Raw genomic sequence first — 24,365 nt, forward strand, 5'->3', positions numbered from 1 at the left:
AGAGCACAGTAATTTATTAATTGTGCAGATGTGAAACTGCCTTAAATAAACATGCCCTAAATGAGATTGAACTGCAGAGGGGGTAAGGGGGTACCTGTCTTGACTGGTGTGTCAGAACCAAAGAAGGATGCCTTCGTCTGGCCAGCTTCTAAAGGAGAGAGCTAATGCCATAGCTGCTTCTCAGGGGAAATGTTTGTTCCCCCCAACTCTGACAACACTCAATAAAATGCATGACAGGTTTATTTTATGATCACAAAACTAGAATTTTTAGCACCTTTTAAAGAGGAAGTCTGAATAAGAAAATTCCAAAAATAGGAGGAAAAATACAAACTACCTTGTTTTATTTATTTGTAAATAAATTCAGTCCTAATTGAAATAGTATACATGAGGGTGATCCATGACATATGCCAGCATTAGTGATGAGGGAAGAAGGTATAGGATGATAGCTTATAAAAAATAATTCTATCACAAACCCCATTTTCTTCATTGATAATGTGTCGATAGAAGTATGTTAATAATGACATTTAAATAAACAGCTAGATATGATTTGGCAGTTGTGGTCACCAGAGCACCTCTGTGCAGGCAATACTGCCAAGGCTTAAAACCATGTCTGCGTATGAGGTAATCCCAGAATCGTTGGCTTTGCTTCAATCAGGGCAGGATTCATTTACAGGCCTCTGATCTTTACACTAATCCATTCCTGTACCTTGCAGAATCTCCTATATCTAGTACATAGTATAAAACAGAGCAATTCAACATAAATGAATCAGACACCTACTGTACTGTTCTACGAACTGTGGGTACAAAGATAAGTAAAATCCAGATCTTACTGCTTAAGAGGGTCACAGTTTTTAAGATCTGAGGCTACCAAAGCCATTCCTCTGAGATGTTCTTACTAACACTGTGACCCCCTCCCCCCATTGGCTGTATTTTTCTGCCTACTGATAGCCAGTCTATCTCCATATACTGTCCTGCTCTAGGGGACCTCCTGGAATTTACCTTTTCATGCCCATCTACGGCCTCTGGCAGACACCTCATGCTGAGCTACACACTGTCCACCCCCTTAACTCAGTCAACTAATATTTTTTGAGTCCCTACACTTTTATAGGTATGGGAGATACAGCAACAAACAAAAATTATCTCTATTCTTATCAGATCCCTCATGCTGAGCTAGACTCTGTCCTCATCCCTACAAATTAGCCTAATTCTGCCTATTCATTCAACAGTATCCACTGCACTCCTACCATGATCTAGGTGCTGAGGATACGGCAGTAAGCAAAACAAAGTCTTTGAGCTCATGGAATTTATGGAAATTTGGTGTGACACTGCCCAATTTTGACCTATGGTCTCCAAAATGGGGTTCCTGAGCCCCAAAACATGAATAAGACTTAGCCCACTGAAGTAGGTAAGAAGGAAATAATATTATTTTTCTTTACATTCAATTTATTTTTTATTTCTAAGCACTTATATTTTATTACATTAAATAATATCTTAATAGCCCAGTATACGTAAGTTATAAATAAATGTACAGATATTGAAGATATATGCTCCAATTCTTTTACTGAAGGGAATAGCACTTAAAAAGTCTGGAGACCATTGGCTTGGATGATGACACAACTGCAGGGAACTGTTTGGCCAAGATGGGGTTAGCCTGGGCTTTCCAATAGCCTGGTTCATTTTTCTCTGATAGACCCAAGTAAGCATTCTGGCAAGGATGCCTAAACATTAAGCTAAACAACCAAAGTTCACGTCCATCCCAATTTCCCTCCCTAATTATCTCCTAACAACAATATCCTCATCATCCCTGTGTCCCATGGATATTATAGCATCTTTATTTTCTATTCCACATTTGGTATGTGTATGTCATTACGATACTAGAAACAACCTGAAGCCAAAGCTATTACCATTTTATTCTGCAAGCCCCAGAATTCCTAATCCAGCTTTACACATAATGGGTAGTCCATAAACACATGCTATATAAAATAAAGGCAACTGAATATAATGGAACCCAGAATTACCAAACAGATATGATAGAGGCCAGTCATTTGCTTTACCAAAGATTGCTCTCCTTTATGATGATCAGTACTGTATCCCTTTAAGCAGCTCTCCTCTGTGTAACTTTACAGATCATTGATTACTATTAGGACCTGGCAATGGTAAAGCTTCAAGTAACCACTGCTAATTGAAGATCAATTATAAATACATATGAAATGTTCTGAAATTATAGTTTGTCAATAAGAATACATAGTTAATTTTGAAAAACTAAATAAGTCAAAACTTTTCAGGAAAACATCTTTAACGATGAAAAGTACCAATCACCCTAATACTTAAGACCTATATATTAGACTTCATGATCATCTAGCTGTATTTGAAATATATGTCAGGAATGATATATATTGTTATCTTAAAAAATATTAAAGAAATAAAATCCACCACTGATTCATGATCAGTTCCTTATGTAGTAAACTCACCACTATGTGTGCGAGACCAGATCCTCAGATGTATAACTCTACGCCCATTCCTCAAGACCCACTCCCAAGACCGTTCAAGCTACAGAAGGCTTTTGTACGGATTTAAATTTATGCAGAGGCTGTATGTAGAAAATCATTAAAACTTTTTAAAACCCTGGGCCTTACAACAAATCTGAACATGTTGTCTGGGACAACAAAGAATGTATAGCACCAAATGAGATAAGAATGCATATCCATATACAAAATTTATTTTAAAAATTCATTATTACCATGAGGACTAGTAAATAAGATCCGAATAACTGTACTTCCATGATGCCAAACAGCCCCATGACAGAGAACGGAAGAAAGACTAACAAACCACTCTTCTGTGTGTCTCCGCTCCTCTTTGCTTCTTTAATGTAAATATTAGGGTCATTATCAATGTTGTGAGCTTATGAAGAAATATTTTCCCAGATCAGTTTCTTCCTTATGATTTCACTTACGAATGTATTTGCTTGTTATTAAAGCACCCAGGGTTGGCATCTGGAACACTGAGCAGTTTAGAAACAAAGTTTTAATCTAAACTGTGTTGATGTCCAGAAATGACCAGTCAAAAGGGAGCCATAAATAAAACTGGGTGAAAATGCATACATTCTGAGGTGTAATAAACATAAAAGTTATGATTTTAAAACGCGATACTAAAGGTCTGATCAAGTCAAAGGGAAATCCAAAGACCAGAACCCAGATTACTAAACGTAAAAGAGAAAGAAGACCAAACTCATGTGTGCCCTCCAGGTCATGGCTTACTAAGCCATGAGAGAAACCACAGCTGTAAATACAGGTTGAAAACATCTTGGAAAACCTGAAAATTGCTTGATGGAAGCATTGGGCATAATTTTTAATCTATAATCTCTCATGGATAGAGAAGTACATTTTTACCTCTTTAGAATCTCACGTGTGTTTAATAACTGGGCTTGAGATCTTATTAATATATATATTTCTAACTAGCATAATTTATCTAAGTAAGAATAAGTGTTAGCTATAGTAGTTTATAATATTTTTATTGGAATGTGAACACAGTTCAAACTTATTCTGTTTACTATTCTTTTAACATGACTTGGTATACTGTACGTGGAATCCTCAAACCCTACCCTTTACTTCAAAAGTGTTGTCATTACAGATTGTGACATTAATAGCAATAAACAAAAAAGTAAAAATAAATAAAAACAAAGTCCAAAACTCTTGAATGAAACATAAATTGAAAACTTCATCCAAAAAAAAAAAAAATTCACTGGCTTTTGAAATAGACTAAAAGCAAAAAGAATGTACTAATAAGTAAATAAAAGCCAAATCAGGGTTAAAAGTCTAATTTTTAAAATCCACTCCAGTGCTTGGGCCAAACTAGTTTACAACCCTAATGAAAATCAGGACAAATACAGTGCGACAGGAAGAAACCCCTGCTGTATTTCAATGTCAGATCCTACGTTGGAATTAGCCAGTGTTTCAGTGGTTTTTACTCACTATTATTTTAGGCCATATCTGTTAGAACAATTAGCACAGAATAATTTATATTATGTATATTTACATCTACTGGACTATTCCAGCCAGTAGAAGACACTTACTTTGAGGATAAGGGTTGTTCTATACTCATCTTTTATATCCTCAAAGTTTAAATCAGCATCAATACACTGTAAATACCTAACCCATGACCAGTGAATTAAATCAGTAGTAGTTTTTGCTACCTGAATCTCACCTACACTTGACCAAATTATTTAACATGCAAAATGGTCTTTGAACATGACCCAAGAAAGCAAGTCAAAAGAAAAGTGTCAGATGCCATAAAATGTACTCAGTTTACCAGCCTACATGAATGAGAACAGTATGGAAGTGGTTTATTGTGGGGGGATGAAAGACAAGAAATGGAGAGCCTGACACACCCCAGGCAAAGCATCATGCAGCTCGAACCATGCAACAGCACTCTTCGTAAGATTATCATGCACAAAAGCTACTTTGCCAAAATAGAAAAATACCCTATTTCTATGTTTCATGGATCAGGGAAAAAGAAAAGCCACTTAAAAAGAACAAACTTTCTATCTTCTATATCTGAATTAGGCTCTGACTTTGCTGAATTTGCAAAGAAAAGAGAACTTAATTTCACATGAATAGGGCTCAGTACAAAAAAAAGCAATGGGTTACTTTGTATTTTTTTAAATGATTTGCTACTTGTATAGAAATGTGTAATTTATAAAATCTTTTCTACGTATCATAGCAGAAATAAGTTTCTTAGGTAAAATAAATCAAAAGTACCCATAGACCACTTTGAAAACTGGTAACTTTTGAGTAACCCTCTAATCCATGTTTGCTCATTAAGACACTCTGAAATGAAGTCTATGAATCTGCTTATTAATTTTTCCCACAAATACTGAATTTCTTTTCAAAGCAAATGCCAGAAAACTATTTTATAACACTATCCATGTTAAACTGTTAAATTCCTTTTGTAAAATATATTCAGATTAAGTACTTAAAAGTACCAGAGTAAAAACATATAGAATATTCAGTGAGAAAAACTCCTCATGATGAATGATGATTGCTACTGACATACCAGAGGAATCAATAAGTAGTGAAACCAGTAACTGTTATGAGACACTTCTGTACTAGATATACCAAACAGAAAGAAAGTTCACTAAATATCAATTTATATACTAAGTTTGAAGTCGGTTTTGTCTTTGACTGTGACCTCACAGATGAAAACTGACAGCTGGCCCCAGCTCAGAGACTTTCTCATCTACCTCTCTTAAGACTGATAGAGAACAGTGTTCCAAGCCCTATCACTTCAAAATGAAGACGATTTCTCTTTTGGGAGAAAGAAAAATTGGAGGGAATTCTTGGCTAAAAGTTGCCTCAAAACTTTCATTTCTAACCTTTTGGAATGTGGTCCTCAAGGCAGGTAAATACAAAACAAGCCCAGGAGACAGTGGCACTGCAGACAGGCATTCTAAGCCTGGCACAGCCACTTGCTAGCTGTGTGACCTCAGACAAACTACTTAACCTAAGACTTAGTTTCCTCCTCATTAAAACAGGGTCACCTCTCATCAGAAAGTTGTTGTGAAAAATAAACAAAGTAGTAAAAATAAAACTTGTATTGATACTTCACAAGGCAGCCCTCAGTCCAAATGTCTTTCTCCCGAGGGGTACAGCTCAGTGGCAGAGCATCTGACTGCAAATTATCTTTCTCCCTTCCTCCCAAAGAGAAATACTATTTGGGCAACTCTTCTAAAAACTGCTTTCAGTTTTCCCTTAAATATAATTGAAACCATGTGATCACACTATCACCTTAAAAAACAAAAATGATTGGATAAGGAACTTACTTCATAAAAACAACAGGTGCCTTTACTTCACAGAGCCCTGCGAAAGGCTCCACATGATCCCTTCCTAACTGACACATACGTAGAGACTGTGTAAGTCTCCAATTCATATATCAACAACTTTATGATAATACGTAGGGATGAATACTAAAAGGACTCAAAAACTACAAACAAATCTTTAAAATCAAATAATGGTAAATTAAAAAAAAAGTTCAACCCCACATCCCATTCTCAGACATTTCTAGGCAGTATCCCAGATGCACATTAGTGAATATAATAATCAGCTGACAGAAACAGGACAGAGAGATAAAGGGGGAGGGGAGGGAGGAGAGGGAAGGAAGAATGGGAGAGAATGAAGAAAATGGTAACTTCAGTAACTCAAAATATAATCAGAGTTTGACAGCTGGGTGTAGAGAATTATTTTCTCATTTCGTTACATGCTCCACCACATTCCCTTTGCAGTCAATGAGAACTCTACCCTTGGGTGAGTTTTGAGAGGTGCACCAAAAGCTGGAAAACAAGTCAGCATTCTTTATTATTAAAAGAATCAGCACTGCTAATAAGACTCCCTCTGAATTACTCAATCTGTAGCTTTCTTACACCAAAGGATGTAGTCAAATCAACAAACAATAAAAGACAGAAAACGGGCTTCCCTGGTGGCGCAGTGGTTGAGAGTCCGCCTGCCGATGCAGGGGACACGGGTTCGTGCCCCGGTCTGGGAGGATCCCACATGCCGCGGAGCGGCTGGGCCCGTGAGCCATGGCCGCTGAGCCTGCGCGTCCGGAGCCTGTCCTCCGCAACGGGAGAGGCCACAACAGTGAGAGGCCCGCGTAACGCAAAAAAAAAAAAAAAAAAAAAAAAAGACAGAAAACTTTCTTTAGCCATTAACAGTTTTAATCTACCAAATGAAGACTGATTTAAGTCTTACCATAACAATAGTTCAGATACAGCTATTACTTTATTCCTAGGGTGTCATATAGACTCTTCCTCACATCATACTTTTCAATTTTTATAGTGTTTTTATAGGAAATTAGAAGTACAGATGAAAGATCTTGACTCAGCATTTCAGTTATTTATTGAAAATAAAGATACCTAGAACCTCTACAAAACAATAAAACCCAGAAACATTCTCACCTGAGAGGAGACCAAATTTGCAGAAAACATTTTCTATTTTTACTTTTCTGATAGAAGGAAAGAAACATGCAAGTAGCAAAGTAATAAAGGAAATATAACCCCTTCATGAAACTTCTCCTAAGAGTAAAACATAATGAAAGTAACCTAAATTTTGTTCACCATTATGAGAAATGTTCAACATGGTAGAAATTTCAAACGTTACTGCTATCAGTGTGCTTGTGTTTGCTTAACAAAACTAAAAATTACAACAACCAAAAAAGAATCACAATGTCAAAATGGATAGACGAGGTTCAACTAGTGTGTGTATGTGTGTTTAAGCTCTCCTTATCAAAATTAGCAAAAGGATTTTCATTGAGTTAAATGGGTAGGAATAGCAGATAATTTCACGCTGTGGACTAAGGAAGTTAATACAATAGGATCACAATCCCTTATAGGAAACCCTTAGGTCCAATGCTTCGGATTTTTGTAGGCTTTAAAAAGGTCAGATGGAGCATATAGTATATTTTATGTAACATTCCTAGTCCAATCTAGGATAGGGCCTCATAATCAACCATACTACTTACTACTTCTACAGCAAAATATGTGAATATTCTAAGTGGGCTTTAAAAACTATTTTAAACACGTCCATGACACTCTGGGTCAGGTTTTGCCACCAAGTGAGTTTTGATGTCAAACTTTTGGAGGAACAAAAACTTTTTAGTTTTTCAGAGATTTTTTTAGATAGAGGATTGTGAATGTATATCCAATACCACTACAGATCAAGATAAAAGACTGTTTATTTATTTATTAGAGATGAAAGAGTATGGCAAATTAAAATTTAGCCAAGTAGGAAGATGTTCCTGGCAAATCTATCCTTCCAAGTTAGTAAATACAGGGAATTCCCTGGTGGTCCAGTGGTTAGGACTCCACACTCTCATTGCCAAGGGCCTGGGTTCAATCCCTGGCTGAGGAACTAAGATCCTGCAAACCGCATAGTGTGGCCAAAAAAATTAATTAACTACTTAATTAATTTTTTAAAGAAAGTTATAAAAAACAAAGTTTTTTAATTTATTCAAATAAAGTGAATGAACATTGAGACTACTTAAAAATGTCTATGTTAGAAGCAGTGAGTATTCAAGTTTGAGAACCCTGGTACCTGCAGTCTTTTGCACTTCCTTTGCGCTTAACCACAGGTTGCATTTCCCCTGGCTTTTGATTTTCACATTGTTCAAGATTTCAGGGATTTGGAGTATTTCACATTCATCTTCTCCTTAGTATGTCCCACTTTTTTATTTAAGTGCCATTTTGCACGATGTAATTTGTTATGCACTTCGGATATAATGCTTCTCAATCTTCATGCCTTGACACAAAGGTAAGTTTTAATTGGTTGTGAGGAGTGCCCCCAAGTATTTAGTTATGAAAAGTTAAGGTACCACAGTTTATAAAGGATTTTACATGTGTATATATGGGTGTATTTAAGGTTTTCATCATAATAACATCACTCTTGCTTGTATTGATATACTTTCTTGATAGGGAAAGAAGTGGCTTTATCACACTGTGAACTACCTATAAAACCGACTGCATGGGACTTCCCTGGTGGTCCAGTGGTAAAGAATGCGCCTTCCAAGGCAGGGGATGCAGGTTCAATCCCTGGTCAGGGAACTAAGATCCCACATGACGCAGAGCAATTAAGCCCAAGTGCCGCAACTACTGAACTAGCGCGCCTCAACTAGGGAGCCTGCATGCCGCAAATTACAGAGCCCACACGCCCTGGAGCCTGCAAGCCACAACTAGAGAAGAGAAAACCTGCAAGCCACAACTAGAGAGAAGCCCGCGCACCTCAACAAAAGATCCCTCATGCCTCAGCGAAGATCCCAACTACCACAACTAAGACCCGAGGCAGCCAAAAATAAAATTAAATAAATAAATAAATAATAAATCTTAAAAAAAAAAAAACTGCATCATTTACCTGTGTCTATAAACAGGGAAATCATAGTGTCCCATGCATAAACATTAGTCGCATGTGTCTTGGTAGAAAAGAGAATTGATGCTCTAAGACATTCCAAGATGTATCAAAGTCACCAGAGGGAATGTCCAGTGCTGTCAACTAACCACTCTGAACTGTGTACTGTCCTGTGCTATGTCTTTTTAAAGAGGTGGGAGAATCATTGCCCCAACTTGAAGGAGCACTGTACTTAAATGTGGCATGCCTCAGTTGTTTTTTTCTTTTTTTCCTTCTGGTTATTCTTATTATTTCCTTCAGTAACAATTTGTTTGTCCAGCACCTCACATCCAGTTAAAAATGCACCAGTGTTTCATGATATCAGAGTTGAAAATTACTTTGGAGGAAACAAAAAGGCACAGCCTTGTGAAATTTCAAACTTAGTGGGAGTTGGGGTGAGATGAGATGTACTGAATAACTATAAATCATATATTATTGAGCACTGACTGTGGATAAGGGTCATTACAGACATTATTGTCTTATGTAATTCTCATTCTGCTGCATGGTAAATATTAAGATGCCCTTTTGCACATATGATAATGGAAGTTCATTCTGAAGTGACATGCCCAAAGTCCCTCAGCTTATAAGCTAGAGAGGCAGCAAGAGTGAAACCCAGGGCTCTTTGGCTGCAAAGCCTCTGCTCTCTGTACTATACCTGCTACTATGGGACATCTACAGAGTGCGATGAGGGCCCTCTGAGTATTGTAAACATGCTGACTGAAATACAGCCATAGAATCTTGAGGCTCTGGAAGGGACCTCAGCAGTAAATGAACTCTAAGCCCACATTCAAGTATGTGACTCCATTCAATCTTTTTCAATCTTTAGCCATCAGTCCCTAATACCAGAGTTCCTCAAAATATGTCAGAGGACTCACACCTGCTTCACTATCACTGCAGTACTGTTAAAATGCATATTCCTGGGCCCTATCCCAGACACACTGAATCAGAATATGAGGATGGGGCCTGGGAAATTCCATATTTTGCAAGCAAAACTGGTGTTTTTTAAATTGTAAGTCATAAAACAAATTTAGTGAATGACACCCTGTATTATTTTTAATAAAATTGTTTGGAACAGATTAGATTTATAAAGATTAGATAGGAACAGAAAACATTAGAGCACTGCTCTTAGTACTGTTTCAGGAAACTTTCGTTCCAGGTTTTTTTATGTGGATTGGAATATAAAAGGTAGTTCTTACCATAGATCTCAAAAACATTTGAGAAATACAGCTGCTTTAAACAACTTTTATTCTCATTCTTATTTGTCCTTTGAAATAAGTTATCAACCTTTTTTAAAATTATTCCCTTTACAAAATATCCAAACTTCTATGTCCTTTTCAGGATCTCAGCTATTCCAATCCAGGATTTTCTGTTTTATTCCCTGATCTTTTCACCCAAGGGCTATATTTAACTATTGGTTTAATTATTTAATCAATATTTTACAATATTTTTCACTTTTCTAAGATTTCATAAAATCCAATTCATTCTTAATCATTTTTACTTTGTATTTTACACAACCTCCTCACTATCTGAAGTTATTTTACTATCTAGATCCTGGATCTGACTCACATATATTAACTTACTAAGTTTATAGTTTGGAAGGTGTGTCAGTGCTTCATGGTCTATATTTAATCCTTTAAGTCTTTCATTCCCTTAGTCTTTCATTTTCTATTTATATATACTATTAGATAGAATTCTTTACTGGCTTGTCTTCTTTTGAATTTCCGTTGTGTAACTGGTACTTATTTCAATTTTCACTTTATCTTTTTCTTTGAAAGAAAAAAAAAGGAAAGAAAACAATCCCCATTAAGACACGAGGATTTTCTGGGTATATCTTTACAGTTATAAAATGATGTCCTGGCATTTTAAGAAACTATAATTGCCTTCTAAGGGATAATATGAACACATATGAATGTTGAGTGAAGCTGAACTCAAAAAGTGCTTTCCTCAGGTATGACTTAAAATACAGAAATCTCTACAATTCGACACAGTATGTGATGACTGCCCCTGAGGTAGTACAAACCCACTGATGGAATTACAGTCACAGAATCTTCAAGCTGGAAGAATGTCCATTCAGTCATTAGCCTTAGTCCTTACCACCTTTGGAGCAGTGTTTCTCAAAGGGTAGCTGAGGACCTCCTGCATCCAATTTACTTGGGGCACATGATAAAAATGAAGCAGTGGGACTTCCCTGGTGGTGCAGTGGTTAAGAATCCGCCTGCCAATGCAGGGGACATGGGTTCGAGCCCTGGTCGGGGAAGATCCCACATGCTGCAGAGCAACTAAGCCCGCACGCCACAACTACTTGAGCCTGTGCTCTAGAGCTCGAGAGCCACAACTACTGAGCCTGTGCTCTAGAGCTTGAGAGCCACAACTAATGAAGCCCACACACCTACAGCCCCCGCTCTGCAACAAGAGAAGACATGGCAATGAGAAGCCCGTGCATCGCAACAAAGAGCAGCCCCCACTCGCCGCAACTAGAGAAAGCCCGCATGCGAAGACCCACCACAGCCAAAAATAAATAAAATAATTAATTTTTTAAAAAGTGAGGCAGTGAAATTACAATGTTTTTATAATTTGGGTTTGTTTTCATTTCATAGTGAGAAAGGAAGCTGACTAAAAATACAGGAGAGATACCACTCAGACCTATTTTAAAAGGTGCCCTTGGTGGTGAAATGTTGAAAAACAAGGTGGATTTCAAACTACGAGTTCAAGAAAAGTGTCTTCTTCTTAAGATAAATACTTGCTTAAGTTTAAATTTTAAAATATAGGTATGCCACACTGGTGGTGATGCAATATGCCAAAATCAACTGCCTATATTTAGTAATTCAGAACATTTAAAAACACAATCTTAAACATTTCTGCACTCTTGCAAGAGACTAATAATTTCAGGGATTTCTGTTAGTACAGCAAAAACAGGCACATCTATAATGAGGCTATTTTCAAAAAGTTCTTTTAATAGGGTGGAACTGTGAAGTCTTTATTACTTCTATTAAAGATTTCTAATATTAAAGTAATTGATATTCATGGTAAGATCCCATTAAAACTATGGCCCTTGCTTTACCCATGCTCTTTATGAAATGTAGGAAAACGTAAACATTAAGTATACTGGTTGATGATTAATAATTAAAAATTATGTTTGTAATTTTACTGAAAAATATGGCTGTATAAATACTTTAGCTGATGAATTAGATTTTCATGAGTTGTGCCACATTTTAAGGCTGTTGTTCCTTCTTTAACTATATACAAAAAACATTATCAATTACATAGTTACTTACAGCACAAGCAAACTATAATTATATGTTCATCCTAGCTTTCACTCAAAGCTATGTTATAAATTCAATGTCTAAACAAATCTGTTCCAATGGATGAAGTATAAAGATCAGGTCTGTAAGGTCAAAGATAGTATACACTTTTCAAGTTGCATAGCAGAGCTATATATACATTAAAAGCAGAGCTACCTCACAAACTCCTAAACCCAGAACTTTTTTTAAAAAATTTGGATATAAAGATCAAGGTGGATATAAAAAAAAGAAAGGTGTCAAAATTTTAAAATTTGTTAGTATCTTAGTCCCTAGGGGAAGATTCTACCTAAAACCGCCACAGTACCTCCAAAGACGTACCACTAAGAAACAACATAGATGAACCCCCTTTTCAATGGCTAGCTTTAAATGTGAAATGCAAATTAAGACTTCAGCTTCAGAACTTAATAGAGATATGCAGAATAATAAAATGAGAAGTTTGAAAACTCCTGGCAATGTAGAAGCAAAACCTTTATCTAAAATCTTATTTTGAAAATTAAGCCTCAAATCCAATAAATACATTTTAGATGCAAATAACCTGTAATTCATTGTCAGCGTGACTTTTAAAATCACTACAAATTTTATACTATAAAAACTACTCTGATTTCAAAGACCAAGACTTTTCTTGAAAACATTGTTTTAATGAAGCAGTTATTTGATATCTCAAAGAAATGCAAGAGCTCATCAGATCGCTTTTATTCTGGAAATTACCTATTCCCATTAATATATTTCGACGGCAAAAGAACTAGCATTAAAAGTTTGCTCCAGTGAACAAAATAACGTGCCTCACATGTATAAATGTGCTGTTCTTCAGTAATCAGGAATGCATTTTGAATACTCTTGCCATATGTTCAAAAATGAAAAACTTCTCTTGCAAAGAAGCTTTTAAAAAAAAAAAAAGACGCTGAAATCCACATATTTTGGTGTGTATTAAATTCATCTTACAGACCCATCTCATTCTGACCACTCCAATTGGCCTGTTATGCATGTGACATATTAGGAGGCTCTTCTATCTGAAATAACACGATATTTTACATTCCATTAAAAAATGCTGGACACAGAACTTCTATTATATATCATCTAATGTTCTCAACAATGTCAAAGTACATTTTGCTACCATACAGAAACTACCAGAAAGGCCTGGTCTTCAAAACTCAATTCCTCTCAATACTAAGACAATCTTTTAGTAACATACACAATATGCCAGCAAGCCAGGAAACAAAATAAGGTCCCTTTTCTTTTTCTTTTATGGAAAACTGAATTCAAGTCCATTTTCATTCACAAAATACAGTCTGTCTTCATTATGGTAATATTACAAAGCACTAAAGCTGATTTACACAATTTCGTACAACCAGTTTTCTTAACATATCAGCAACTTAAGAGTACCTGAGGTGTTTCTGACAATGGAGGGGCAAAATTACACATTGGTTTTCTGTAAGTTTGGGCTCACCATGCGGCTTTCAAATGTTAAACCCTCAGTTTTCACCCAGAGGGTTACTTCTCACAACCACACTTTTAAGGCACTTACTGTCCCACATGTTATTTCACCAACTTTTCCATTTGGGAGGCATATATCTGAAAAAGGCACTTAGTGTCAGATTTCAAAGTTGCTATTTATTATATATACAGACTGTTAAAATGCACTCAATTTCTCCAAATGTATAAATTTTGACAAAAATTACTATCAATTAGGACAGTTATTTGCCTTTTGAATCAAGCTGGTACACTAAATGCTAGATTTACTATATTGCCCAGTCCACCCTCCCCCCACTAAAAAGGTAACTGTCACAAACAGCACAAGTTCCCTAAGAAAAGAGAACCCAGGAAAGAGTAAGCAAATGTCAGTCACTGTAATTTAGAGAGGTCTTCTGAGCAATGATTCCTTGGGTTTTTAATAATTCTCTCTACTCACAAGCTACAATCTTTCTATAATATTATCTAGCATTAAATTTCCTAGGCCTTCAACTCTACGTAAAATTTTATTATCAATTAAAAAAGGTAAGTTTTCAAATGACACTTACTTGCAGGAAAATGCGAAAAGCACATTTCAACTATCTTAAAATAATAATAACCATAGCTGAATTGTAAATACTAGAAATCATAAATTGACTTCTGCTATGGGAAACTCAAGTTTCTGGGATGCTGCAAATCAAATAAGGCATCTTCTTATGTGTACAGTAAGAACCCTTATGTCATTACTAATACCATCCAGCTTCCCTGTATGAAGAGTTTGCATACTTATTGCATACTTACCCAGGAAGGCAAATGGAAAGTACACAGGGAGGAAGATGAACTGCAGCAAAGCCTTTGTCATATGATAGTGACCTATAAAGTATCAAATAAAGGTACATCATCAGTGTGGTAGAGCTTTACAACTGAGTCCCAACTCCTGCAACATCTGTGAAGGAAGGACCCCGAAACCCAGGAGTCCAGCTCCCCACCAACCCCTCCTTCTCACCATCCCCACCTCTACGCTCGAACTGTGGGGCAATAAAGGCAAAGAAGCTCCCTGTACTCAAAGGGCAGAGGCTGAGCGGAGGGTAGCCCAGCTGGCATTCTAGGGTGTCTCCAGCACACTTGCCCCCCACTCCCGGTATGTACAAGGCAGCTGATCCATCCTGCAAACCCAAAACCCACATCGTGATCATTCATCAACTTGCACAAGTGATCGCCGCCCCCAGGACAAATGCACCAGGAACCAAATCATGGCAATCGATAGGCAGTCCGAGCCTCCCCGTGCCCAGGAGCCGGCAGGAGGTAGCAGGGCGACGGCAGCAAATCCAGCAGATCCAGGTAGCGCAGCCCTCAGCCCTGCAGACCTGGGCGGCCACAAATGTCGCCCCAACGCCCGGCCCTGGTCACAATCCCGAGATTGGAGATCGGAACCGAGAGGGGAAACACATTCACCAGAGCCCCCGGCGTCAAGTGCAGGGCCACCAGGTCTTCGAGGTCGGGGTGGGGGGAGCTGGAAAACGGAGAGGGAGGAAGGGAGCGAGGGATCCCACCCCGGCTTTGTTGCTGGTCACCATCAAGTTTGCATCTTAGTACAAAATGTCGATCTTTAAGGCTGACAAGACAGAGGCAGAGGGAGAAAGAGAAAGGGAATAGAGTCCATCTTGCTTTGGGGAAGAGGGGGGAGAAAAAAAAATGAAGTGCAAAGCCCACACTCCGGGCGTAAAAGTCTGCTAAACACCGTTCCATAACGGAGGAGCAACGAGTGGGGTGTCCCCGTCCCCGTGCCCGCTCGAACTGGCGGCGGTCTGGACAGAAAACACCTCCTCCCTCTCCTCCTCTTCCTCCTCCTTCCCCTCCTCCTCCTCCTCCTCCTCCTCCCTCCCTCTCCTCCCTCTCCTCCTCCTCCCGCGGGCCCCGGCGAAGATCCCGCCGCCACCGCCGCTGCCTCCGCTGCCCCCCGGGGGGGCACAGCCGCTCCGCCCGGCGCTGCCATTCCGGGCTTGGACCGCGCGGCGCGCGTGGGGCCGGGAGAGGGGTGGCCGCGCGGAGACGTCCGCGCCGGGGACCCCCTGCGCCCCCTCGCCGCGGGCTAGCTACAAAAGTCGCGCGAGCCGAGGTGGCGGCGGCGCGCAGAAGAGGCGCGCGTGGGGGCCCCACGTCGCGAGTGGGCAACCCCAGGAGATGGCGAAGAACGCCCCTCCCCGCGCGGGGAAAGTACCCCGGTCCCCGGCAGCCCGGCGTCCGCGGCCGGGAGAGGAGAACTGGACGTGTCATTAGCAGGACAGGCAATGGTTTCAAAGCCCCAGGCCAATGACCATCAGCAGAGGCAGAGCTCGCTCCGTCCCCATCCCCCATCACCTCCACCCACCTTCCCCTTCGTACCCCCCCACCTCCACCCCACCTCGCGAAACTTTTCGGCGAGATCCACCTGGACTAATTTGTCCTCAAACAGTTAAAATATTGACTGGACCCTACACACCAGGAGGGAAGGGGAATGCACGCTTTATTTTCCTTTCTACCGAAAGGAAAGCAAAAAATAGCTTCTCTCTCCGTCTCTCCCTCTCCCCCCCACCCCTGTCGTACATGTTGTGTCTTAGCTTTTTGCATCGTTTCGTTTTACCTTCCTCATTTAGCTGAAATGATCGCGGATTATTTCACACATAAACGTGTTCCAGATTCCTGGATTCAGGGTCCTTGTAAATTACAGGACTCGGGTTTGGTCTCAGTTACGTTAAGTTTCATACAATACCAAAAAATAAAAAAAATAATAATAATAAATTGCTGAGGGTGAGCGAGCGAGACGAGGTGGAGGAGGAAAAGAAACCTCGAGTCTGATTTCTGTAATTTACTAGCGACCCGGATCGCAGCAAATAACAGGGTAACACGAGTGTGGCTTAAGAGGGCTGGGGAGCTCTTTCTAGAGGCATCGACCCCATCCCCGGATAAAGGATCTGCAAGTTTTCTGTCATCGCGACCATGCAATGCCATCACTTACCTTCAGAAATAAGACTTTAAACAGCCAAGGCCTTCCTCCTCCCCTCCACCACCGCCCCCCCCCCGCCAGCTTCGCTCTCTCCACCTTAAACTTATTGACACAACATAATCCCACATTCAAGCAAAATCCTGACACAGCCTCCCTCCTCCTCTTCCCCCTCCTCTCTTCCCTCCCGTTCTCTCGTTCGCTCTCCCTCTCGTCCTCTCCGGTTTTCTCTCGCTCTCTCTCTTGCCCTCACCCCCCGCCCCCGCCGGCTTTCCCTCCCTCTTCTCTCTCCCCTTCTCCCTCGCCCTCTTCCCCCTCTCCCCCTATTCTTCCTCCTAGCCACTCTGGCACTAAAACAGCACTTTCTCTACTCGCCGCGCATTTGGTTAGGGGTGGGGGGGTGAGAGGGCACCAATCTCCGGGGCCGGAACACCCAAATCCCAACTCTCCAGATGAACGAGCAACTGGGCTGCTGTTCCCGGTCACCGACGCAGACGAAACGTTCGATAAATCCACTGAGGGCTGGCTCCTTGTACCTTCCTCCCCTGCCCCGACTCCCCAGGCCCCACCTCCCCGGCAGCCGAGCCCAGGCTGGGCTCCACGTACTTTCGCCGAGATGAAGTTTGGGGCTCCCCAGGCGGCCAAGAGGCGCCCGCCGGCGTGAGGGCTCTGTTGTTGTTTTCCTCAGGCTGCTCCTGCCCGCGCCGCGGCTCCCGTGCCCCTCTCGGGCGGCGCTGCCTGTGTGCCGAGAGGTGCTGGTTGCAAACGCAGCCTGGCACCGGCTGGCCTACTACTCCCCAGCCCGGCCCCCAGCCTCCCGCCCGCAGGGCACTGCCTTCGCGCCCCCCGCTCGCCGCCGGCGCGGCCGCGGCGACCCTCGCCCCCGACCTCTCACGACCCAAAGTTTTGGCGGAGGGGTAAAGTGCCCGGGGAGCGGGCCGGCTGGCGGCGGCTCCGGACGCGCGGGGTTCCCTCCGTCTTCCTCAAGTCCAGCCTACCGGCTGCCGCCACAGCCGCCGCCGCCGCTGCTCCTGCCGCGGAGTCCTTGGGGCTGCAGCCCGGCGGCTCTCAAGTGAGTAGGAAAACAGAAAGTGCGGGGAGAGCGCCCGGGAAGGGCTGGGGATGGGGGGGCGCTTACCTCGCGGGCTCGCCGGGCGCGAGGGCGTGTGTGTGGCTCGCCCTCAGCGGCCAGTCAGGGGTTCTCTATGGGAAAGTGGAGAGAGAGGAGCTCGCGGAGCCGCTCTGCCTCCGCTTCACTGTACACTGCTCCACATACAGTACATGCAGCCAGGAGAGACTGAAAACACTCATTTTATATAAGGCAGCCTGCCATTGGCCCGCTCCGTGATGGACAGGCCGCGCGGCCAAACAGAAGGCCCGTTACACCCAAACACACGCACACATACACACATTTTACAGAGACACACAAAGATCATCACATTTTCTATTTTCTAATGTTCGGGACCTGTAGACAGTAGGAGAGGACAGGTAGAGAGGCCCAGCAGAGTGGGTTGCGAGCGAAAAACCCTGTCTGCACCAAGTTGCAAGGCTTGAAACTGGTGTCCTTTTGACTTGGGAGGGTTATAGTAATAAACTACAACTCCACTGGATATGGAAGTGAGGGGTTTTTTTTTTCTTTTTTTTTTTTTAATCGTTGCCTTGTGGTGCCCCATGGAAGAGGCGTGCATTGTGTTATGATTTTACAGCCTGACCTGGCTAACAAGTGGCCAGGAAAGCTTTTATCAGCTTGGATTTCTTTTGTCAATGGGTTAACTATCACATAGGCCAAAACAGTGCAAGATAAGTTTATTAGGACTGTAAGCACTGAGGTTGTTAGTGCTTCATTCGTAGGTAAATTGAGAAAAATCAACACAACAATACACAGAAACAAAGATAAACATTTTGCTGAAATAGCCACTCTACTTTTAGCTGGTCAGAGGACTGCAGATCACCTGTGTTGGCATACAAACAGTGCTGTAAAGTAGAATAAGTCATGGAAGATTGGCTATTGCCCCTTTTCCTTAAAAATAGGCCTTTTGAATCAATATATGCAAGATATATATTTTGCATTTTATATATATATTTACTTTCCATATTTCCCATCATATGTGAACATCACATGTTGGTTGACTTTGGGAGATGGAGAACCCAAGGGCTCTTCTTTCTAATTTTTTTTCTGTGATGCGTCTTTGACAGATTATATTTGACAGTCCTATATAAACAAGTCAACAGGTTGCTGGGAAAAAAACATAGCTGGAAACTAAAAGGAATAAATTCTAGACCCAACTCTTAAACTTGCTAAACAATCTTGAGCAACTACTTCAGCCTCTTTAATGCCCAGATTTGGTTTGGGGTTTTGTTTTCAGTTTTTGTTTTAAGGTTAAAATAAGAAGCTTCTCCCAGTTTTACTTCACTAAATGTTTATTCAGCATCTACTGTGTACCAGGCATTATCATAGGCCCTAGATGTTTTCTTATGGTTCTTTCTGATTTAAGAGTCTGTGAATTATTCTTAAACACAAACATTTTGAAGATTAAGTAAACATCATGATTTTATGGCCTAGATGCGTAGCTTTAAAACTTAAAGGGAAGCTGGATAAGAGAACTTATTTCAAATCCCGCTTTATTTCCTTGATGTTATCTTGAGATTTTTCTCTCACATCCATAAAGTTATCGAATGAGTGTGTATGTGCGTGTGTGTGAAAGACTGGGAACCAGAAACAGATACAGAGAAAATTTAAGTTTATGAAGTTTAGACAACAAACAGTGGTATTTAGAAATGTGATGTTTTGTTTATTTTTTAAAGGAAAATAAATTTTAAAAGGGAAAAGTATATAAAACCACAGCATTTTAAACTGATAATATTAAAGATTATATTAATGATGCTCTGCATTTAGTTGACAGAAGGAACAAAGTGTTCTTTATCCACATTACACACTGCTTTGAGATTGGTGCTAAGTATTGTTATCTCTATTTTATCCATCAGAGAAATGGGACTGCTCAAGATTACACAGAATACCAGTGAAGAAGGAACTTAAACCCAGGACTCTTTAATACCCAACATAGGTTTTAAATAACTTGACAGTCCTTCCTTCCAAATGGCAAACTTCAGGGACAAGAGGCAGATAGAGGAAAAGCCAGAAAAACTTTCTCAGGATTTCACTGTTCTCTTTTTTGAAGAAGAAAAAAAAAAAAAAATCGGCACAAGTTGCTATATTTAATTGCTGAGTGAAGTGCTGTGAATTATTTGCTAGTATATTCATGTTATGAAAAATATGAAAGACCTGCCCATTCCCCACCCCCTACCCCCAACCCCAGCCATAGGAAAACATTCTTTATTTCTTTATGGTCTCAAAGATTTTTTTTTTTTTTTGGTTGAAGTATACTTAGCTTAGCAGGATTATTTAGAGTTACATTTTCAAACTTTTAGATCACCCATTGCTATCAGTAAAACGTTTGAGTGAGTATCCTCAATAGCTGTATATTTCTGTATATGTTTTTTAAATGTACCACTACATGGATATATTATTTATTATTACAAAGCGTGCAGTCACAGAAACTAAATGAAAAAGCGTGAAATAAAAATAAAAGTTAAGGGAATTCCCCAGCGGTCTAGTGGTTAGGGCTCACCGGGCCACGTTTGATCCCTGGTTGGGGAACTAAGATCAGCAAGCCACGCGGTGCAGCCAAAAATATAATAAAATAGAAGTTAAATAAGAGTTTTAATATTTTCTCCCCACGCTCCTATGATATAGTCTTATCACGTGCCCCAGGGTTTTTGTATTCAAGTTCGGATACCTCTGACAGTACAAGGTACTAACTGACCAGGACTGATGCAAGGGAGCATGAAGAAGTGCATAGAAATGATTAGTTGCAAGTCATTACTGCTACTGGAAAACTGGTGGGTCCACAGAGCCTTTAGATTCGGATAACGGCACATTTTTTTAACACAAATTATATATTGGTGGTGTTTTGGGCATTATGTGGCAGTATAAGCCATCATTCAGTACTCTTTTGCAGACCATTTATTGAGAAGGATCTATGTGCTAGGTAGGCACTGTGCATACCAGAATTTTGGAAAAGGAAAATTGCCTGCTCCTAGAAGTGATGGAATACAATTCCAGTCTCTTGTGTGATAGGTAAAGCCTTGCCAGGAAGTAAGGAGAAGAGGCTTAGAACTAAATGTAATGTAGCACTTTACCATTTATCACTTAGGAAATATTTTTTAGAATTTTAATTATCTTATTTAAAAATAAATATCAAGAAATTTTAAATGCCAGTAGTGCCCCAAAATTAAAAATATGAAAAATCATAGCTTTCAGGGAGTTTATTTAATTTTTATAATGTAGGGTTATGAAAAGAAAAATAACTGTTGGTTTCCTGAGTAAAATGGCATTCAAAAGGGTCTCCAAGAAAGGGTTTTTCCTTTCTTGTTTTCACATTTGTTGGTCAATCACAGGTTGAACTCATGGTTAGCATATTCCTCTTTTTCATGGCCTTCACTGTCCATTTTCTTAATTTCATTTTGAATAAAATAATTTCAAAATAATTAAGGGAAGAATAAATTTAAATATATGTGTAAATGTGCACATACAAGTGTTTATGTGTACATGTGTATATATCTATAAACAACTTTTTACCTCCTTATTTTACATTATTTCTTTATTCAGTCCTATTTCAAATCCTGATTTCACCACTTCCTAACTGTGTAACCTTGGACAAATTCCTTGATCGCGCCAAGACTCAGTTTCCTAGTTTGTAGGATAACAAGAGAAACCAAAAATGAAACAATCCATATAAAATGCTTAAACCTGGAACATACTGAACATTCAAAACATATTATTTTTACCTTTCACACATACAAGCCAATACAACTGCTTTGCAGGATGTCTTCTAAGACTTAACCTTCACATCAAATGGAGCTTATAGAACTTGTTGCAACTTACTTGCCCAGTGTTTGCAATTTCCTTTTAGCCTGCATTCTACTAACTCCAGCATCTCTGCACATAAAAGGGATGTCAGCCTGATCCCAGCATAAAGCAAACATCCTATTGGGTGGCCATTATTAAGCACCTGAAAAGGCAAACTTGTAATAAATCATTTCTTGAAACAAGCCTTGCTTTGTGCATTGAAACTCTAGATAGTTGCAGAGAGGAGGGTCTGCCTTACATAACAATTTTTGACTTGTACTTGACCTTGCTGAGCTTCACTTTCTTTTCTCATATAAGAGAAAAATAGAGAAAATCACACCTCTTTCCCCAAGGCCAACGCAAAGGGACTAGAAATTAGAACTTGGACAGCTGGACCACTTCTCAGCACCAATGCAAAAATTCATAATCTTGAAGAGAACCAGCTTCTACTGGATCCCAACAGAGTTGGGGGTAGAAAGAAAGAGGAAAACACCCTGCTTTCCTAGAGCAGTGCTAGCCAAATCATCTTGGAATTCCCTCTCTCCTGTGATCTTCTGTAGCATTTTATCTATATTACTCTTAAGGCATTCAAATGCCTTACCTTGTATTACATTATTTGTATGTTGATAGAGATCTCTATTTGATGGCAAACACCTTGAAGAAAATGATGATGTTTCATCCGTCGTTTTGTTTTCCAGCAGTTGCTAGCACAATAGCCTGTACATTGCCTAACACATAACAGTAACTCAACAAAGATTTGTAAAACAAATGAACAAAACAAGCAAAAACAAACAAATAAAAAGACTATAAATTTTAAAAAGAATCAGAGAGAATCTAGGGATGAGACAGGTGCCAGAGAACGTTGGGCGTCCCAGGTATATGGCGAACAGAACTTACATTATAGTCATCATAGGTTATACCCACATATTGTTTAAATTTTCTAAAGCACCTTTACATTTGAGATAGCCTGTCATATTCACTAAAATCCACATGAGGTAGGTGAGACAGATAGAGGGAACTTCTTTTTAAAGATGAAAAACTGAAGCAGGGCGATTTCCCTGGTGGCGCAGTGGTTAAGAATCCACCTGCCAATGCAGGGGACAAGGGTTCGATCCCTGGTCCGGGAAGATCCCACATGCCGTGGAGCAACTAAGCCCGTGCACCACAAGTACTAAGCCTGTGCTCTAGAGCCCTCGAGCCCAACTGCTGAGCCCGCGTGCTGCAACTACTGAAGCCCGCGCGCCTAGGGCCTGTGCTCCGCAACAAGAGAAGCCAACACAACGAGAAGCCTGTGCACCGCACGGAAGAGTAGCGCCCGCTCGCCGCAACTAGAGAAAGCCCGTGCGCAGTAACGAAGACCCAACGCAGCCAAAAATAATAAATAAATAAAATAAATAAATTTATTTAAAAAAAATTGAAGCAGGGAAATGTTAAATGATTCTCTCAATATTATACAGCCAGTAGCAGTGCTGGGGTAGTAGTAAGGTTCTAGACATCTAGTTCTGCAAGCTTTCTGCCTTAGGTAGTAGGCAGGGGAAGGGGGAGTTGCCAAGGCGTCACTTAAGGATCATACCATAAAAATAGTTCTCTAAGTGGATGATGATTTTACACTAATGGTTTTAATAATAAAGTCAGTTAGCACTAGCATTAGCATTAGACAGCCCTTCTAGCCACCATCTCATTAGAAGCTTCAACAACATCCCGAACAGGGAAGGTATACTGTGACACATCCAGCTCTTGGGAACTCCTTTCTTCCCAAGACAATCTATTTCATCTTCTGATGGTTTTGACCACTACAGAGTTCTTCCAAATCTTTAACATACCTTCTCTCCTCCTAAAATATACCTTCTCTCCTCCTAAGTGTTATTCAGTGCTCCTTTTTCTATTCCCTGGTTACCACATAGAACAATCTAATCCCTTTTCCATGTGCCACTTGAATTATGTGAAGACAGCTCTCATGACGGCCTCCTGCTTTGAGCTGTACCTTTTCCAGGTGAACAGTCCCGGTTCCTTAAATCATTCTTCCTATTCCTGATTCTTGGTCTTCTCTCAAACCCTGCCTATTGTCCTTCACATGGGATATCTAGAGCAGGTGGGGGCGGAGGCAGTTTGCAGTACAGCATGACCATGACTCCCTTCTCTCTGATACAAAATTTCTATTACTGCAATCTAAGATGGAACTCGCTTTTTTGGCAGTCACATCACTCTGCTGACCGTTATTGTGCTTATTCTCCAAAAAAACTTTTTGTTTGAAATGTGGACTGTTAAGCCATGTCTCCTCCATTCTATTATACGATGTATTTGGGGGAAACTGAGGCATAAGCTTTTATAACCCTGTGGTTGTATAGTGGTTAAGATTCAAGGCTTTGGAGTTAAAACAACATGAGTTCAGAGCTTGGATGCAGCAGTTACTAATTTGTGTGGACAAATTTGTTACTAATTTGTGTGGACAAATTTTACAACCTGTCTTTGCTTCTGTTCTTCATGTGTAAAGGGGAGGGTAATATGTAACTCATAAGGTTATTGAAAGAATTTGATAAAAATAATGTATATAAAATAATTAAAACAGTGCTTTCATATAATAAGTATTCAATAAATGGTAGAGTTTTCTTTTTCCTTTAGCTGATGAAACTCAGCCCAGAATTCCATTTTGCCAGCATCTTTTTGTATGCTGATTAGTTCATTCAGCATATTTGCTATTGATCTCACTATCCTTGGTTCATTCACAAATTCGATGCCTTCTTTACATTTTTCCAAGTCATTTTTAAAAGCATTGTCTAAGGCAGAACCTA

General features: G+C 40.1%; 1 protein-coding gene across 5 annotated transcripts in view; it reads right to left on the bottom strand.

Moving 5' to 3' along the window:
- BBX (BBX high mobility group box domain containing) overlaps nt 1–17,953 on the bottom strand; it is a 286,866-nt gene extending 268,913 nt beyond the window's left edge. The window contains exons 1-3 of one of the 5 annotated variants that reach the window (XM_032630203.1): nt 17,803–17,950; nt 17,271–17,402; nt 14,483–14,554 (exon numbers count right to left, since the gene is read on the bottom strand). The gene's annotated coding sequence lies outside the window, so the exon portion shown is untranslated. Of the gene's footprint in view, nt 1–14,482; nt 14,555–16,679; nt 16,910–17,270; nt 17,403–17,802 lie in introns of those variants that run through there. The other 4 variants (XM_032630207.1, XM_032630202.1, XM_032630206.1 and 1 more) reach the window with 4 other exon arrangements.
- Nucleotides 17,954–24,365: the final 6,412 nt, after the last annotated feature.

This window comes from Phocoena sinus, chromosome 4 (assembly GCF_008692025.1).
Source record: "Phocoena sinus isolate mPhoSin1 chromosome 4, mPhoSin1.pri, whole genome shotgun sequence".
Taxonomy (NCBI): Eukaryota; Metazoa; Chordata; class Mammalia; order Artiodactyla; family Phocoenidae; genus Phocoena; species Phocoena sinus.